Raw genomic sequence first — 13,361 nt, 5'->3', positions numbered from 1 at the left:
GGTATCAGAGGGAGGTTGAGTATTCTGCAGAGGTCAACTTCTCATGAACATATCGGCGGCACGACAGTAGACTTGGCAGTATTTGACATTAAATGATCAGGGGTCATGGTGACAAGGCGATGAGCAGATGAGAGGTCAAACAGGATAACCTCAACCCACAGAGGCAAGTGTAAAAGCAAGATGAGATGTCCCCACCCAGACACGAATGCAGACAAGTGCCATGTTCAAGAGCGACATACTGCCGACACGACAATGATTGTGGTTCCATTTTCCCCACCATTGCTGGCGAGTACCCCGATTATTTTTTGACGACAAGCTTGACGGGGATAACATATGCTTGAAAGGCATCATTTCGATGGAATCCGATGTCATTAAGTTTTAACGAGTCTGACAAAGGAAGAACTTGGCATCTTTTCCTGTTTAGAGAGTCTGAAAAGACAGAAGAAAAGGAAACTCTAGGGGGGTCGTTTTTCATAAAGTTGTGTCTCTCGAGCCCGAAAAAGTATAAAACAATGCTCGAAAGAACCACCCGACTAGTATGATCGAGGAGTACTTTTCGTAAGTAGTAACTTCGACCCGAAAAAGTAAAAAAATCGTCAGAAGCATGTTGTTTCGTAGCCAATAACGATTCTGAAATGACAAAAGCCAACGATCTTTATAAGTCTAAACGGTCGAAAAAAGAGCTTAAAGACAACCGCCTCTCGCTTTTTTTAACGAGTTGAGAGGGAGACTCGGCTATCTTTTCATGTTTCACATTGGAAAAGAGCTAAAAGATGACTTTTCGGGACCAAGTGTATATAACACTGTCATAATTCCACCATCTGAGATCCTGCACAAAGAACACTGCACATGTAAACCCGTTCAAGATAATATAAACAATGCGCATAAAAACATAGTGAAAAACCATATTTGGACCAAGCATATAGTAAAAACCATGATAAAAACCAATATTTATGGAAAATAATATTTAATTTTACAAAATTACCATAAATAGGGGGGTAAACCATATTTTTTACCATTGTTACCATTGAGGCTTTGTGGAGAGACTTGGAGCATTGAGGTTGGCGAATGCAATTCAGCCCCATACGTGCATCATTCATCCCGAAACCAGTTCCAGGTAGATACACATTGCCCCACGCTCTGTTTTGATGTCTTTTTCCTGCATTTTAATGGTGGGATATGGTCATTTGGGCGGTTTTTTGAATTGCATTCCGCTCTTGGTCATCGCGGATTTCGCTATCGGGTCCGCGATGACCGATAAAAATTTCCACAGGGCATGCCTGGATCAGCGTGAAAAAGTGATGTACTTCCGTGCTGACCCAGGAAAAATAACAAAGGCACCCATTATCAGCGCGACTGTTTTAAAAGCAGTCGCGCTGACGTCGCGCAACAAGTTTTTTAATAAAATTTACGTTTGAAACTTTGCAAGCAGGGTGCTAATGATATTTTTGGTCATGCAGGGTTATAATGGCATTCATTTGGCAAGAACGTGCTCATGATAACAATGATATAGCAGCTTTTATTGATGCCAGGTGCCGAAACACATTGCGGGGGTGTGGATTGCTCAAATTTTTCTTAACTCCACGCTTGCGGGCACAACCTGACCTTCTAGAGCTCCTGATCAGGGCCTGGAATCCCACGGATGGGAAGTTTGTTATTCGAGGCCGAGATATTGAGTTTGATTATACAGACATCTATTTTTTGATCAAGCTGTCTCGTCGAGGTGAGATGCCTATTCTGGGGGGCAGCGACCCGGGGGTGATACTTTAGATACGTTGATGGCTCAGGTGTGCCCACAGGCACGCAAGTCGAGGAGCGGAAAAGTGGCAATTCCTACAGTGGAGGATATAATCCTTCATGTGATGCTCTTCATGGTGACATGGGTAGTAGGCTCCCAGGCCCAACATGAGGCCTCGAAGACTCATCTCCGACTGGCCCTCGAATGTCTGAATCCCACCATGTTCAACTAGGCAGGGGCAGTAGCGGCAAACATGAAAAGGCAATTGACCAACTGTCGTCGCGGTGAGACGAGACAGTTTGGCTATGGATCGATCTTACTCCCACTCATGCTGGAGCAGGTGCCTACAGTGCAACTGCAAGACATGGTTTTGGACCCACCCAGGCCACGTGAGACGAGGGCCACACAATGGGCCCACGTCATGCCACGAGGAGGTGGTAGTCAACTAGTGGCATGGGGGATATATTTCTGAGAGTGGTTGGAGCGATAAATGATCTTCATGGAGGACTGGCCGTATGCCAGCCTGGACTTCCGCGGAGATCCTGACATGCAGTTGCCTGGTGGAGAGCAGTGGGATGACGGTGGTAAGACACTCGATCTCATTTTTTATTTTTTTATTTTTATGATGTTTTTTATTTTTTCATGTACATGTCCTAATGACGAATGCTATTGTATGCAGATGTAGGACCGGTGAGACCCCTTGGACTGACTCCAGAGGCGCGGAGGGATGCGCAGGGCATTGGAGCTCTAGCCCTGGCTCCTCCAGGAGATGATACGATGGAGACAGTGATCCGGAACCTTGAGGGCCTGCTAACAGGGATTCCAGATTACATGGGGATAGAGGAGGTCCCCATAGCGTCCTAGATCCATACAGTAGGAGTAGAACCTAGGATGCACCGCCTGTTGAGGCGGGTGGCATGAGCGGTTGTACAGTATAGGGAGCACAACCCGCCACAGTAGATATCTAGGTCTTTATTTCCTACTGGTGATTTTTTTTTTGAGATACATGTGTCTCAGATGTACAGAGAACACAGACCCTATTTAGACATGTACACTTATTTTTGAGCGCCTTGGTGCGCCACACGATATATATATATATATATATATATATATATATATATATATATATATATATATATATCTATTTTAGATGGATCTTTTACATGTGATGATGTTTTTATATGCTATGCAAATGTCTAACACAAATGTAATCTATTGTATTAGTTGCATAACACACGACCCACATATTTTATTTTTACGCAAGCTTAAAAGCATACATGACAACACATATGCAAACTATGCTTGGAAATGGATTTTATTTTATGCAAACTTAAAATCACACACACACAACACACCTGCTAAAAGCACACATATGTACAAAAATAGAGTTCATGCATGATACTTGTTCAAGTCAAGCCCATTTCGGGACTTACCCATTTGCATCGCTGTGTGACCGGCCTAGATAGTGTAGGCGTCGTCTCAGCCTGTTTTGTAAAATGATCAACGACACCGATGATCTGCCAATGCCCCCCGGCCGAGCAAGGGTTACCAGCTAGATAATCAATGCCCCCCTTGGCAAAGGGACCGAGGGTAGCGATAGTGTGCAATGGGGAATCATAACGAGTGGAAATCAAACTGATCGAGGCAAGATTCGGAGGTGGGAGTGAGAAGACACCCATGAGGGTAGGGTCTTTAAGGAGCCTGGCTCCCACATTCTCTACGAGAATGGAGGTATGCTCCACAAAATGCACGTTACCTTCGGAAGAGGAAGTGAAGAAGGAGAGCTGGTCTACTGTGAAAATTTTCCCCTGATGAGGGAAACGAATGACACAAAAGAGGGACGAAGCCATGGCACGCATGGCATATGTCTAGCTCCGGCCCAAAACGAGGTTGTAAGTAAGGTTAGCATCGAAAACTTCAACTTCCACTTCAACGGTCTTCCCTTCCAAAGTAATCGGCAATCCTTGAAGGATACCGTCAGGGCGAGATTCTCTTCCGTCAAAGGCTTCCATTGTCGTTGGAGACTGACTCAAAGTCGGAGACCCAATAGCCTTCCAACAAGCAACAGACATAATGAAAGTTGACACGCCTTCATCAATAACTGTACGATGAATCGTTTTCGAATTGATGATGATCTGAATGAGGAAGGCAATCTGGTGAGGCAATCTCGGTACATGGCTCTCAAGATCAAACGTGATCAAATCTGAGTCGGCCAGGTTGATGCCACCGATGGCTGATAGCAAAGACTTCCTCTGGGGGGGGCAGTTCTGGAGTTCTAAAGTGGACATAGCTGATGGAGCCTGAGCTAAGTCCTCAACGATGTTGTAGTGCTGGGCAGCATGAGCATTAGGGTTATAAGATCATCTCCAGAGTATACCTTTAGGAGGGGGTCGAATAGGTGTCTCATTGCTAGGTCTCTCGATATGGAGCAGACCTGAACTGGACAGAGGAGCGCTTGAGGGGACCTCAGGCTCCTTCCCGGTGGATGACGGATATTCCTTTGCTCGAGTCATAATATGAACGGGAATCGTTCCAACCATGATCACTTGGGAACCAAAGGAAGAAGAAGACAAGGATGGGTCAGCCACCATTTGCGTTTGTTGTGAGGGAAAAGGCTCTTTCAGAACCGCAGGAATCCCAGGAGCACCTTTCAACATTCGACTAACTTCATACCACCTCGTGCAGTCTTTGGTATAGTGATCCTCGTCACAGATAAGACAAGGATACTTTGGTTTACGTTTTTCTCCTTCATCGGGTGGAGGTTTAGGGGAGTCATGTCTGGGTTGCTCAGATTTATCTTTTGCTTTCCCCTTCAAGGTTTTATCTACCATGGTGGAATGGACAGCGTTGACCTCGGAAGTATTTCCAGAATTAGATACACCCTGAGAAATCTTTTCGTTTGAAGCATTCGATTTTTGCTTCCCAGGGTTCGCGGATGATTTCTTCGAAGATGGATTTACAGAGCCAATAACACTATCAACAGATGGTTTTGGTGGAGCTTTAGATGTTCCGGGTCTCAGGGCATCAGGAAAATAATCATATAAGGTACCTGACTGAGAATAAACTAAGTCGAGGTACTGAGCATGCACGATAGCTTGCTCTTCAGTTACACAAGCTCCCATAGCAATGTCTCCCGCGATTGCAGGGACAAAGGAGGTTGTAAGCCAATCGGTTAGGAGCTGATCAGGAATCCAGAACTTGATCAAATGACGACGCAATCTCCATTCATGTATATGATCGGATATGTACGTGGCCATGTCCTATTTAAGAGACGTGAGGAGATGCATTCTTATCTCATACCGAATGGGCAACTGAAAGTGAGTTAGAAATGCCATTGCCAATGAGTTGAAATCTTGAAAGGATCCACAATTCAACTCAATTTACCACTTAGCAGCCAAGACGGTGAGATTCCTTTGGAAAAGGCAAAGCCGGAAGGAATCATCAAGCCACGAATTTGACGAACACCAAAGGTGATAAGTCATAACGTGGGCTTGAGGGTCTTCTCCAGCTTTGCCATCGAATTTGGGACAATCACCGGGTATCTTGGTTGGAACTGGTGGCTAGTATGGATTATGAAGAATAGGATCATTAGTAAATTTGGACACATCCGGCAGTTCCAATGTTGCTAAGAAAGGTAACTGAGGATTGAAGGACATCTGTGGTCGTGGATAAGAGGTAATACCAGAGTTCCAATCAGGTGGTGGTTGCCCCCATGGACTTTGTCCAGACGGGCCTGGCCCATAAGGGTTCTGTCTGTAGGGATTCTGTCCATAGGGGTTATAGCCATAACCAGACGGTTGACTCTGGATCTGCCCCCTAGCACCCCATTGATTACCAACTTGACTCACAGGAGCAACATACTGTTGCTGGTAATTCTGATAAGGAGTGACCTGCATTTGTTGATAATTTTGGTACGGGGCCAACTGAGCTTGCCCATGGGGTTGCTGGTAACCATACGGTTGCTGAGCTCCATACTGAGCCTGGTGACCAGGCTGCGCTTGGTAAGAAGGTTGGGATTGAAACCCACCTTGCATCTGAAGACCAATTTGAGTCTGGGGCCCAGAAGGATGTCCTTGAAAGGGTGGAGATTGGGCCACCTGGCCGAAAGGTTGCCATGGTTGAGTTTGGGAAGGACCCATTTGCCCAGAAGGATGAGCTTGCTAGGTGTTAAGTTGTCCTTGTACAACCGAGGGTTGTCCTTGTGGAACAGATGGCTGAGCGGACTAGACGATCGGTTGACCCTGAGGTCGACCAACTTGTCCAGATGGATGACTAGGCTGGGCAGTGGGTTGACCTTGCTGCACGTAAGGCTGACCACCCTGCCCAGAAGGGTACCCTTGCTGGATTCCAGGTTGTCCTTGTTGCATATAAGGTTGTCCTGCTTGTCCAGATGGATAACCTTGCTGGACACCAGGTTGACCTTGTTGGATGTAAGGTTGTCCCGGTTTCCCAGATGGGTAACCTTGCTGAACACCAGGTTGCCCTGGATTACTAGAAGGTTGAGAAAAATAAGTAAAGGATGGACCACCAGAGGCCGAAGGTTGTCCCTGAAAGGGTTGTCCTTGTGGGCCCCCAGGTTGCCCTGGGTGAGACTGGCCGTAATACTGCTGCCCTTGGGAGTTTACGCTTAAGACGGCTGGCCTTGATTAGGCGGTCCCTGAAGCTGTGCAGGCATTGCTTGGCCACCATGATAAGTGGTGGTGCCCCAAGAAATAGATAATGGCATCGAGACCTCAACAACAGGCTGAGATGGCAAGGGCTTGGAAAGATAAAGGTACTTACCTGTGGAATCATAGTAATAGAACGGGCCTTGCGAGCTCGGATCCAGGACAGCTTGCAAATATCGATCATATGGCCCTCCTGCTGGAGTGGGACCAGAAGAGGGCGGGGCACTTTGTGCATGATGAACAACTCTGGGTGTATGTGTCGGCTGGCTACTACTTACTAGGTCGTGAGACAGACCTGCAACAGTAGTCACAGCTGAAGATGCCGTAACGGCACTAACAACCGGTGTTGAATACACTACACAAATAGTCAAAATAGTTGGAACTGAAGTGAGGGGTGTATTGTGAACTTGTGGAATAAAAGATCCTGTAGTGGGAGTGATGTGGTGATCCCACATGGTACTTGAAGAGGGGTTCCTACTACCCATATTATCCCTCAAAGACTTATAGTGTGAGGGTACCGGGGATGTGGCTGGGATAGGAGTTTCGATACTGGAAAAAACAGGTGTCTCACTCGCTCTAGGAGATGTATCATCCATGTCAGAGGAAAACATTGGGGTCGAAACACCAGTAGGGGTAAAAGGAATATCGTCTTCGTAAGGCTCCCAAATGGGGTTCCAGTGAAGTTCGTAAGCCTCGTCGTCTGGGGCATGAGAGTTAATCGGTTGGATACTCGGAATAATAGGGAGAGTATCACTCACAACCGGTACCTTAGGAGCAACAGAAGAAGGAGACCCTTGGTCACTTGGAACGAGAGACGGGATCGATGATTCCGCCAGGATGAAAAACTTCAAAAAATCCTAGGGAAACTAACGAGAAAGGACCCTACTCAAACTAACACAAACAATATCTAACCGGGTAAATGTTAATCGTGGCCGAATAAATTTTAATACGCAAGGACATAACTTGACCTTTTCATTTTTTAAGAGTCAACAAAAGGACAAAAAGATGACTCTAGTCGCCTTCGAATGTTTAATGAGCCTGAAGTGACAAGTGCTCAGATGGACCTTTTCTTTTAGGGAGTCCGAAAAGGAACGAAAGTGACTACTCTGGAGAGCTAGGCAAAATGGTTTATCAAACAAATCCGTAAAACTGCATATACACCTTGGCAATCATATGAAAACCAAGGACCTTACGTACGGCAGTCAATCTTCCCGAATGCTGTGTTCGGTGCATTACGACTTGTAAGGCGGTAGACACGGCTTCCTATGGACAAAGGATGGTAACCTAGTGGGGTCTCCCCATATACTCGATGGTATGTGGGAGCTCAAATCCGTGCTAGACCACTATTGCGTCACAGAAGGAGGAATCATCCAACCTTGAGTGAAACAAAAGTGACTAGGTTTAACGACACCGGAGCACGTCTCTAGCCTAGACCTCTAAACAGTGTGCGTTATGTTCCAATGCATTTTTAGGTTCATTCAGTTCATTTTAAGGTTGATCTTGTATTAGGTTTCAGTTTTCAGGCCTTACCGTATGTAATCTCTCAAAATTCCCTAAATGCAAACTATATGCCAAAATATGTCATTTCATTCAATGAATGCTAGTTATGAGAGGGTTTGAGGGCTTTCACGCAAACGAAATGATCACAAAACAACAAATAACTTCCCTAATGCAGCTAATGGAAATTAACAAACTTTTCTTTGAGATCACTAATCACTAATCAAAATGAAAATCTTCTAATTCTCATTAACTAATACAAAGCAAAGAGATTTTTTCTTTTTTTGATGGCAAAGTGCATTAAACAAACTTTTAGAAATGATAACAAACAAATGTGGAAAACCAGTTGACCCAAAACAACTGTGATCTGTGTCCAGGTAGTGAAAAGAAATCGAAACAATGTCAAGATTGGTTCAAGAACGATCACTTAAACAATCAACCAAAAGCAAGCAAAGAGGAAGGCTCAATCAAACCAATAGCAAGCAATAAACGAACCTTTGCAAACGAGTAACCAAGCAAAGTTGATCCAACAAACTTGGAATAATAAAACTAGGTCACAAAGCAAAAAGGCAAGATTCGCTCAACAAAACTCACAAGAGAGTGCTTCAACCTCTAGACAGTGAAGAACAATTTATAAACCAAGTGAGAATAGCAGGGGATAGCAAGACCAACAGGTTCAGGAGGAAGAATTGAAGAAATTCAATTCTATAGGAATCAGCGCGGGTGATACACAACAACAATGCACTGATAAAGAACTACGCGTAGCAACAATGCGATGTCAGCGCAGAAGTACACGCCTTACCCGCGATGGTCCGAATTACAGAACCGTCGTGACTGTTAGGTGCATTAATGCGATGAACATGAGATCACAGAAAGGGGTACGCGATGACAGTGCGACTGTTTAATTATAAACCGCGATGATGTTCAAAAACAGCCACAATCAAGCCAAAAACTCCCAAACCAAGACAGTCAATCTTTAAACAAACAAGGCATCTCCCAGACCAAACCAGGAAACCAGGAAACATAGAACTAATCCCCAAATTTTGAAAAGAGACCAAAAACAAAAACTCACGGAAAGAATGAACAAAAAGGGACAAAGGCCAGCTCCAAGCTGTTCAGCTCGTAAACCAAACCGGAGATTGACTGAAGTGGCGTTGATCTACTTCACTAATGTAGAGCAATAGCATTTCGAAGGCTACTTGGCCATGCTTCAGGATCCGTCTAAAGTTTACAAATCAAACAACAAGGTAAACTCCCCAGCGAAGTCGCCAAATTGTTGTGGAGGTAAATCCCCTCTGCGGACAGAGGCGATCCCTACTAGCCCAAATAGGGTATAGCAACAATCAAACAATGCTAACACGCAGGTTCCTAATTGCAAATTAAAGACCGATGATGAGGGCCTACCTAGATTCCAACGCTAGTACTTGTAGAAGAGTCGTCGCTCCCGATCCTTTGCTCCGGCTGGTCACATTCCCCACGATCCTCGTGAATAGACACCTGCACATGCAAATAACGATACAAACATAAGCATAAAATCCAATAGATGCAACTATATATCAGTCAGAAAGGATATAACTCAATCACCATTACAAATACAATAAGAGTGGAACCATAATGATAGTCATCTATTATTGATAAACAAAGAAGAATACAACCATAGTTTTGACATCAAATCCTTCTCAAGAGGGTCCAGCCAGCAAGTTCCTCAAGCATTCACCCTTGAAGATAGATCTCCCAAGACAAAACTCTCTCACTCACAAGTTTACACAAGATTAAAACACTTCACAACCTTCCTTAAGCTCTCTAACAATCCCACACTTGTCACACCAGCTACCTATCAAGCTCACAACACTATCAGCAACACTCCAAAGACTATGAATTCCAAAAAACCAGTAGCTCATAGCAATGGTGGAGGCTTAAATAGGAGAAGGAGTCTCCATGAATGGTGGGAAGATGAGCTTATCTCCAAGGAAGGTGGCTCAAATGACGAAACAGACATGCCAGAGAAGGGAGGGCGACATATACAAGGCCAACAACTAGGTCTGGAGTCATCTGGAAGGCCGGCTATTAGAACAAACTCGCCCAGACTGGATCATCGTGGGTAAATAACTGTACTGGACCGCTGACATCGCTACTGCATAACATAGAAGGTCATGTCATCGCGATCAAATATAAGCAACAGTCATGCTGTCTCATGAAATCCGACCATTGCGGGAATCACATGTACTTTCGCGATGGCAGCGCGTTCGGTCTGTTTTGGAGCGCTCATCAATGCGTTTATTTTTACAATAGTCGTGATGATGCAGAAACTTTGGCAAAGTGGATAATTTGGCAACATCAGAGAGCATGAGCATGAATGATTTGGACTCATGACACAGTAGGAAGACTGGGATGAAGGCAGTGACAAATTACTGTGTAACAGCTGTTTAATACCATATCGCGTCCGTGGGAGGATTGGCCCATCAGCCATCGGCGATGTCATGAGGTCACTATATAAAGAACTTTGGGAAGCCATGATTGCTGATTGTGACAATGTTGTGGAGGAGTGGACCTGATGTCATTTAAATGTGGGTGTAATAATTCCTGAAGTCCGCCCCTTCAGTCTTTTCGATTGTTTTGCACATATTTCCTGTGTAATCAAGTTTTTTGGGTTGCGTGGGTTTTTTGGGCCGAAAGGCCTATGATAACTGTTCTGATGAATTAGAAGGCTGAGTGTTAGTTACATGGGGTGTATCAGGGCAATGGAGATTGCAATTAGAGCATAACATGTTCATTAAATGAAACAATCTTGGTGGATGCCTGTTATCATTGAAAAAATGGGCTTGTGTTACAGTTTTAACACATAGTGACCGTAAGGCCAAGAAGTTGAATGGAAAGCCAGTACAGAGGAAGCCATAGCGACCAAGGAGGGAAGCTGAAAGATCAAGCGAGTCAGAGGAAATGACAGCGACTGAGAAGGAAGCCAAAGAGCCAGTGAGTAAGCAGAAACGAATGGACAAAGGCATGAGAATGTATAAAATATTAAAAACAAAGAACTGTTGGTGTTGTTATTGTGGTGAAAAACCAGAGCGTGAGGTAGCAGAAGTAGCAGAGGTAGAAGAGGTAGTAGAAGCAGTGGAGGCTGTAGAAGCAGCAGAGGCAGGAGAGTAGGAGTGAGATAACCTTAGCTGAATAGAGTGCAGCAGCATACTAGTGTATACCAAGATTGGTTGAAGCCCAAGAGGTTGGAACCTCATAACTGAACAGGACTAAAGTCATAAGGGGTAGGAGCCCCTAAGTGCAGAACCACTGCTAAACAGAGTTGGTGCTCTGGAGGTTGGAGCCTCACTGAAGTCCAACTTGGAGCTTGGCAACTATTCACAGTCAGATATATACTTATATTGTATTTATTTCATTGTACGGTCTTGAGTTTTAATAAAAGAATTTATTCCAGCTGCTGGTTTCTATGTTCTGTGTATACATATCTATATATGCTTTTGGCAATCACTAGAATAAAAAAAATTAAGAAACACTGATTCACCCCCCCTCTTAGCATTTCCAACACCTCTAATTCATTAAAAGTTAACTTCTTGTACTAATTTTATTTTCTTAGCTCACATTGGACATGAAATGTCATGCATTACAACACTTTTCATGACATGGCATGTAGTCTTCTTTAACATAAAATAGAACTTATCTATTAAGCTTCAAACTGGCTAAGCACCTTTGATGTTCCTCCTAACAATAGACCACATTGTTCATTTCCTATCAATAGTGGATCACCCCAGAGCTGCGATTTCACTTCCACCAGGTAACAACTCCACCAAATACATATATGCATGTGGTACCATCAACCGACCAAAGTACCAAACCCTAGAAAGCTCCAACATATAGTCTCACGACCCTAATCAAACTTCACCCGAGTAGTGCATGCCCTTCTCTACACTTGCAGACCCTCAAGCTATGCCACCACCTCTAGGGCATCTTACTCAGTCGGACATAGACGTTCTTAGAGTCCAGTGACTTTAGGACTTCTGGCTAATTTTCGAGCTTTCCAGGTATGCTCCAGGCCCTCATATCAAACCCTAGAAGCCTCCAAACTCCAGTTTCACATCCCCTGTCAGCCTACACACAAGTAGTGTAAATTGTTCTATGCACCTACAGTCCCTTGCACTATGCAACCAGTTCTAGGGTGCCCAACTAGGCCAAGCATAGATGTTCTTAGAATTGGAGCTCCAAGAGTTCCTATTGCCATCCTGGGTATCTAACCTTCTTGGCTAACTGGGTAACCCCTTCACAGTGCCCACAAATTTTCGTCGAATTTGGTCTGCAACCGTTATGTGTTTATTAATACACACAAGTTAAACACATTTAAAACATCAGGTTCTCTAGCCTCATAGCATATAAGAGGTTATATACATGGGAACGTTTGCCCCAAAGTATATACACACAGACATAGGCACACCGCCCCAAAAAGTAAGTTTCAACACACTAGCCTAATTAATATGTTCCATCTCACCAACCTAGGTTTCACATGTACATGTCATTTATAATACGAGGTTCGACTAGAGATGTTACAATTTATAATTGTGTCATTGCAAGGGTAGATGGGGCTACAGATTTTTACAATAAAACACTAGAGAGGATATCATGTTCTAGGTTTTGATGTGTTCCATAGCCTTAAACTAAGGGCATCTAATGAATGACATCTTAGAGCTATAGAAGCCCTATGTCAAGCTTAGACGACCCCTCTCCAAAGGGTAGTAAGGTGGAAACAATTAGCGTATCTCCATTATGATCATATGTTAGGCAAAGCCAACAACTTAACAACATCCACCTTAAAATTTCCTTGGGAACAAAAAAAAAATGGTCAACATAACAACAACATTCTCCTTGTAGATTAACTTGGGAAACCAAATAAGTAATTTTGGCATAAAGGATATTTGACCAAGTATTATATGTGATTGGAGCATATATGTTGACTAACAACATTGGCGCACTATAAGTTCATCATGGAAAATGTGGACTATCTAAGAATTCAAGCCCATGAATGTAGAGCGCATCACTAGAGAATTTATCTCTTAACATGTGTACAACTTGGAAAGTGAGTGCCTAAATTGGATACCTTATCTTTTAGATTAGGTGGATGACTCAAGAAATTAAAAATATTTGAAAAACTTGGCAAACATTTATAATTTACTCCCCTACACCATTTAAAAGTTAACATCTTGTACTAATTTTGCAAAATGAGAGCTCCTTCCTCTTTTATCACTTTGGGCCTCCTTAGCCTCTTGTGGGCCCCTCCTTCCACTAGTTTGATTTCTCTCCAACATATCCCTTGGAAAATTTGAATTATTCATGTGGGTGGCCCCCACATTCCACTAGCTACAAGAAATAAAGAAAATTTCCTATAGTTCCTAAGTTCTGCTTGTGGGATCTTCCTCCCAAGCAAAAAATGATGAAAAAATTATGTAGTTGTA

Source organism: Pinus tabuliformis, chromosome 1_2 (assembly GCF_031772625.1).
Source record: "Pinus tabuliformis cultivar Carrire ecotype Pingquan chromosome 1_2, CPIR1, whole genome shotgun sequence".
Lineage (NCBI taxonomy): Eukaryota > Viridiplantae > Streptophyta > Pinopsida > Pinales > Pinaceae > Pinus > Pinus tabuliformis.
Note: the sequence above shows the minus strand (reverse complement) of the source record.